Genomic DNA, 7,624 nt, shown 5'->3' with positions numbered 1-7,624 from the left:
ACATCATGACAATAGGGTCAAGCTCCACTTTAATTTGCAGGCAAAGCATGCAGGAAATGATTGTTGGCTTTCAATAAGCTTTGAATATGAGGTACATACTTTCCATCAGCCTATGATTTACGACAACTGCTTTTCTTTTAGCGCTGATGTTGATAAGTAGGCATTGACGTGTTAGTTATATATAGTTCGTATTACCAAATATGTACTTCATGACTTGTTCTCATTGACGTGATATTTCGAGTTCTAGTTAACATATCTTGGATACAGTTATACGAAACGAGGAATTATAGGGTGCGTCGCAAAACAAATGTTTAATATATCCAAAACAAACTATGTTGAATAGTGTTTTCTTCAAATGCATTAACACTTCCTGTAAGTTTGTGCCAGCTGTAATATTTTCTTACATTTCCTTGTTCAAACAGGAAAGAGAAATTCAAAAAATAAACATGAATTAGGGAAATAAAATAAAAAGAAACCTATTGAGATCAGCTTACAACTCTTTCTTGCTTTTCATGTGTAATACCTATTGAGATGCATATGCCTATTTTTTGGTCCTCTGAATCAGTCATTAGTGCCTCCTTTATTTTATTGTTATTTAACGTCATAGGTAGGTATATATGGCTATTCTGTTTAGAGAAAGTTCATACATACAACACATTTTTTTCAATTATATTATATTTGAACAAGATGTGACTCCATTAGAGTAGCTTTATAGTATTTTTCTTCCTAATCCCCCCCTCAAATCAGAAAATGTTGGTAACGTATACTGTTTGTCGGAAAATGCTGGCACCGTCTAGTACTTTATGTAGTCAATAAGAAAACACTTTGGCGGGGACTTATTTTGGTTACTCTATTCAGGAACACATACAATATAATCAGCTGGTTATCAGAAACACAATGAGCATGACAGAGAAATGTGGATCATGTGCAAACTTGAAGATCAAAGGCAATTGAAGGTACGTGCCTTATATCCACATGTTTTTAATTTGGCTATTCCATAGCTGGCATGTGACGATTGCCGTCAAAGTAAACCTCGTATCGTATAGCAGTGCGTGTATGGATGGAGTTACATGATACGAGTTAGTATATGATGTGAGGCATGACTGAAAACCTCACTTGCCGGCTGAACCTGCCATGGTCCATTACAAAATGCCTCTGGTTCACCTGGAGCAACAAACCTGCTCCTGACCGCACGGGTATTATAGTACAAAATATACATAGAAGCCAAAATATATAGAACCAACATAGCTAGTGGATATCAACAGCAATCACTCTTTAAACTTTAAAAATATAAGAGAAAATGTCATCTGATCATCTGATCAGCACGGGCATTCAAACAGATTAATTCCTAGCAAGCAACTAAACATCACTTTATTTTTAGGTATTTATCGATGCAGCAGTCCTCCTTAGCCACCAATAAATCTCAACGCTGCTCTAACTTGCTCTGGAATGTTATCCTTTGCTTCATTCTCCCTGACCATCAGCATCTGGACCATTAGTCGCTTCCTGAGACTTTGTGGATCCTTCAAATTATGCATAAACAAAGTCAGAAGATATATTTAGCAAATATATGCAAGCTGTAACCTCATTACAAAATCACTTACGTCAGTCCTAGGCATGTTATGAACCATGTCATTCCCGATGGTTTCATACAAATGGGCCATCTCCTGTAAAACTTTGAATCCGGAGTCCATGCTGTCACAAAAGCAAACATATTGTAATAGCTATATTGGAGCACGCACTAATATGCAAGCCAAATTTAGAATAGTACCGCCGAGGTGAAACATGAATGTTCTGTTGTTCAGGCCATTCCACAAGTTGGTTGTTCCTATCAGGGGCCTCCTGTTGCAAGACAAAGCTCAATTCTTGCTTCACTAAAAGGGCTTCCCTCTGAAGTTCACTGCCATGGGGGTCCTCCTCAAAATGAAATACAGTCTGGTTCGAATAATCAATAACGATAGTCCTCTCCATTTCCATGTTCACTGCTAAAAGACCGTAGGAAGAATCCACGAGTGACAGTGGTAGAAGATACTGCATTTGGTAGACAAAGGTAAATGGCAAACAAAGTAACCAACTAATTTATAATAATGAGATTACTTACAATTGTAGGGGTGTGAAACACGTCGTATCTTGGAAAAGGCTCAAGCACGACATTGTTAATCAGTGCACTGGTGCGATGTTCTTGGCTTAACCAAGTCTGCCTTAGCGCCCGTGCTTGCACATGGAATCCCAAATTGAAAAAATGTGTCTTTCCAACAGAGCTGGTGCCTGCGCTCCTCTCTGCTGCGTCGGTAGTAATCTTACGCACAGCTAGATTGAAGCATAACGGATGGACAAGTCCATCTCCTAGGATGGTGTCTCGGATGATCCGTAGGCTAATCTTGATAGGGAATGGGCGCGAGCTCCTAATCCAGATTGTGCTGTAAAAAAGGAAGATCAAGGTTCATAACAATTATATGACTTCAAGTAATCGTAAACTCAAACGATAAAACTGTGTTGCTGTCTATAAGATATGAATAATTAAACAATAGTATATCTCACATCAAATGACCTAAAACAGATTGTAATATCTACCAAGTTAAGTATTTATATATTATGTACGGGCAATAAATTAACAGATTGCAGTGTTTTCGTAGTAGTACATGGACCTGCATTAAAAATGTTGTAGATTTTGGATGGATGGGGCAGCATAGTAGTTTATAGCTTGTTCAACATTGTTGTAGAAGGTGTTAGACCCCATAGTTTTGGACCACAGTTTCTTACGTATTTCGTTTGAATAGACAGGAAAGTAACCCATGTTTTATGAAAAACAAGTCCTTATCAGCTATTTATGTTAGACGCCGCAAAACACTGGTTTTAGACACAATTTACCAGTACAATATAATATCTGGTAACAACCATTGAATATGTATTTATATACTGGTTTAAGAAAAATAACTACACAATCAGCCTTTGTAACAGACGTCTGAACTTAGACAAAGACCACGCGATCCTGACCAGTGTATATCTTCTAAACGTAAAGTATATATGTACAGGGCAGAAAGAGTTTTTACGGGGGTATATCTTCTAAACACTAAGTATACATGTACATGGCAGTGGACTTAGACGATGAAGTGCAAAAAAATATTAGATCTATAGGGCCGTGAGAACTTACTCTAGTAGTTCTTCGTCTGGGGAAAGTGCTATGAAATCGTACACGTAGTCGACTGCGTGTCGCACTCCCCCAAAATTCGCCATTGCTTCCATTAACGGGGCAAAAAGTCAGTCGTACAACTGGTAAAGCGAGAGAGGAAGGAGCCCGTAGGATTTTATATTGAGTAGAGATGAGGCCGTAGGGAATTGTGCGACAACAGTTAGGAAGGTGCACCCTATCGTTCCTTATTTGCATGTTTCCATATAAATATACTATCAACAATTAAGGCACGATATTTGTTTTGATTTGTTTTGATTACACTATGCAAATAAATCAGTGAAAGATTAAATGTTTCCTAATATATGTCTCCCTTTCCCCATAACTTTCCCAAACGAAAAAAAGAAAGAAACCGGGTTTACTCGGTCGTGAGGGGGTGCAACGCTCAATGCCCACCCGGAAAGCGTTGTTGGTTGCGTGTGTTGTGGGGCCCAGTGTTTTACCTATAATACATCTGTCCCCCTCTAAATAAATCTGCGCCCCCCTGATTTAAATGGTGGGGCCCTGATTTATTTCCCTACCAAATCTGCCACCCCCTGATTTCAACTGTGGGGGCGGTGCCTTTCCTCTAATAAATCTTTCCCCCACGTTTTTTACGGGAATCAAGCTTTCCATTAAATAAATCAAGCTTTCCACATTTTTTGAATATTATAAGGACGGTACCGTGGAAAATTTATATCATATTGCATCGTGAGCCATAACCAAAATCAATCCATAATACAACAATATGGTAGTGCACGAAACCTTAATAAATCAAAAACACAATAAAGTTATCAAATGAACATACATAGAAGATAAAATATTATATAATTATTTGAATAAAATCATAGACAATTATTGTTTCCAACCCGAAATAGCTGTTGCGTAGGAATTTTTTATTGTCCTTTCTGCATGCACCGATCCAACTTCAGTTGCTTATAACCCTCAAGGCCGCCCTGATTTCTTCTGGGATGTTTCCATATGCTTTATTGTCTTTCACCATCAATATCTGGACAGTGAGTTGGCTCCTAAGCAGTACTGGATCCTAGAAAATATGCAACACATCAACCATTATATTAAGTGTTTTTTAAATAAACTTCACACAGAAACTCATCGTATATGCACTTACGGTAGTGTTCATCCATGTCATGCTACGCAAACAACCAAGCTGGTGTGCCATCTCCTGTAGGACAAAGAAACCAGAGTCTTTGCTGTGACACAAAAAAAGTGTTAAATATTACAAGACATGCTAAATTTAATACATCACCGGCGAGCATTATAACGGTGTGCATCTTCTGGATAAGAACAGTTTAGCACATTACCGGCGAGCATTAGAAGACATGCTATCTTGTCGCCAATCCATGAGTGGGGTATCCCAACCCGGGATCCTAGCCTGCAACACATCGTTGAACTCTTGCTTTAACAATGTGATATCCTTCATCATCTCTTTGTTATGAGTGCTCTCTCCAACTTGCCCGACGTCTCGTGATGGATCCAGTACGATAACCCTCCTTCTCATACGGTTTACTACAAGTAGCCCGTATGATGAATCCGGGATAGTCAACGGCAGTAGATACTGCAGCAGGTCGACACATGTTAATTGCTATTATGATATTAAAATAAACATTAAGTAAGTTGGTCTCTTACAACTATAGAGCTGAAAACATCGTATTTAGGGAAGGGCTGGACAACAGCATTGTTAATTAGCATCGTGGTGCGCTCTCCTTGAGGCATCCAGGAATACCTAAAAGCCTGTGACTGAGCATGAAACTGCAAGTCAAAATAATGTTTGCTTCCAACCATGTTGGTGCCTGCATGCCTCTCTACTTCCGCGTTCGCAAGCTTACGAACAACAAGATTGAAGCATGCGGGATGAAGACTTATGTTAGTTAAAAATAGGGTGTCATGTAGCATCCGGAGGCTGACTTCTATCCGGTATGGTGTATCGCTTCTTATCCAGATTGTGCTGCAACACAAAAAATGCAAAACAACCTTTAGCAAAAAAGTGTGCAGCATTGGAACAAGAGTATGTTAAAAATGGTGACTTATTTCATATAGTTTGATTGATGTTGCCAAACAATAATATTTACAGCAAATTAAGAGCAGCAAAAAGTTGGTACCTACCTTTAACATGTGGTAACTCGCTTCTATTAGGATTGAAATAATAAGTTGTTTCGTTCTAATAATCTGTTAGCTGTGTACACGAATATGGCCATATGTACAACATAGTGGGGGAATAAATTTACAGTACTATATTTCTAGAGCAGAGACTATGAGAAAAAAATATTCAAAAATTAGAGTTGCTGTGCGCTGGAAATATTGATAATCCATTATAAATAATTAAATCCTTCGTCATGGCTGCAACGTCTTATGGTCTCTACAAACAAAAGGAGATATAGCAATATACTAATCTTATTATAAGTAGTGTATGAGACGGTTCTAAAAAGTTTTCTATACAGAAAATAAACGTACAATAAGATGACTTACTCCAACATATGCTCCTCATGAACGCCATTCATAAAGCGAAAGATGTATTCGAGTGCATCTTCCACGACATGCATCCGTGGGGGCAGAAGATGCATGGGAGCGGGCACAGCATCATGAGGCTCAGGCACAACCTCTTGGGTCTCGGGGACCGCACCCTCCAGGGAAGTGGGCACGGCAACCTCTAGGGTCGCAGTGTTTCCAATGATTTCCTCCATCGGTGACCGAAAACTCGTGAGTGTTTGGTTATTCCTGATGGAATAAATGCAAACTGGGGTGGGTAGGGAATTAGGAGGTCCAGGACGTGTATATATATACATATATATATGTGCCATATTTATGGAGACTTAATATTGCCTTCCAAAAATCGAAATCCATTTAATTTATGCCAAACGTTTCTAATTAGGGAAAAATGTGGATGTACCAGATCTTAGGGATGCATCAGATCATTATCAGATTTTTTTAAGTGAATAATATCTTCCGATTGGATTTTTTATCATTCCCAGCGAAAAGAAGCAATTCACCATTGTACAAAACCAAATATTTGAGTAGGACTACGTGTATCATACATTGAAGCATAATGCCAAAAGGGCTTCACTATAACTTGACAAGAAAATATGCTGACACTTGATCATACTATTTTATTGATTATAATGCACCATTAAACCAAAAAGAGATATAACGACATTTGGCAACGACATGTTGCATGCACCATGTTGATACACAAGTTACTCTAGCGTCCATTCTTCCTGGCTTGAACGCGGTCATTGGCGTAAGAAAGTGTTTCGTCATAAGTCATCAGGCTGACTTCGTGGATATCTTTGACAAAAAAAAGTTTTAGAAAAATTTACAGCTTTTTTACATAATTACATAAGAAAGCACAATGACAAAAAATTAAGAATACTCTATAAACCCTACCATGTAGATAATGATCATCATCATTAATGTCAGGAGAGAAGAAGAATGTGCTCTCCCTCATAGTTTGCAGGCATTGATCCCTCCAATTTAACTGTACGTAAGTAACAGCAATCTTCTCGAACAGATTTTCTGTGCGTTGCAAATGGTACAAGTGACGACCAGCATGCTGTTGACTTAGGCGTAGAAAAATTATCTCCCGTCTACATACAAAAACAAATGTTAGGCGTAGGAAATAATAATAAAATTAAAATAGCCATATGAAAATCTCATATACTGAATGGAGCTTACCGGAAATTCATTAGGGCAATCTCAACGAAAGGGACATGCCGTCTATATACTGAATCCCACTGATGTTGTATCTTACCAGCATAGACAAGAATAGCAACAACATCTAAAAAAATGTAATCATAATGAGACAATGCTATGTATGGAATAATGTGCAATAGCAAAGCTGAAGGTGTTGCACCAGTGATGGTTTTTTTTTGTCACGTAGCGACAATATGGCCCCGAATTGTGGGAAGCACGGTGGAAAAATTGACGATGATATCCTGTGGGCCGACATGCTAACCTCGGTCCTAGAATGTAGTGCGATGACATAATCCATCCATATATACCAAAAATGTCCATCTAGCATATCCGTGGGGTTGAACCCGACGGAAGTGAAGTCATAAGTCATCCCGGTATGCAGCATGTCGTTGAAACGATATGCTTGGTTGCTGTAGGCAATTGCTTCCATCTTTGTTCCCTAATAATATTATATAAACAAATAAAACATCAGGTGGAGAAACTCTTTAACACATCTGCATACCAAAAAAAGTGCTATATGTGGTGATGAGTAATGACTTACGTGCTGATCGAGTAGTATACAACGAAGGTATTGGTTTCCCATAGCATTAACCCTAATCTGGGCCTTCCACAAAACCTTAGCACGAATTATCCAACAATTATGATATATATGTTCCATGTCAACGTTCTGGAAAGTCAAATTCCTGCATAGCATATAATGTATATATGAGGTAAATAAACGAGCGCGATGACAAGTCAACGTACATG

The sequence above is a fragment of the Aegilops tauschii genome, chromosome 5 (genome assembly GCF_002575655.3).
Source record: "Aegilops tauschii subsp. strangulata cultivar AL8/78 chromosome 5, Aet v6.0, whole genome shotgun sequence".
In the NCBI taxonomy this organism is placed as follows: domain Eukaryota; kingdom Viridiplantae; phylum Streptophyta; class Magnoliopsida; order Poales; family Poaceae; genus Aegilops; species Aegilops tauschii.
This window is presented reverse-complemented; position numbering follows the sequence as displayed.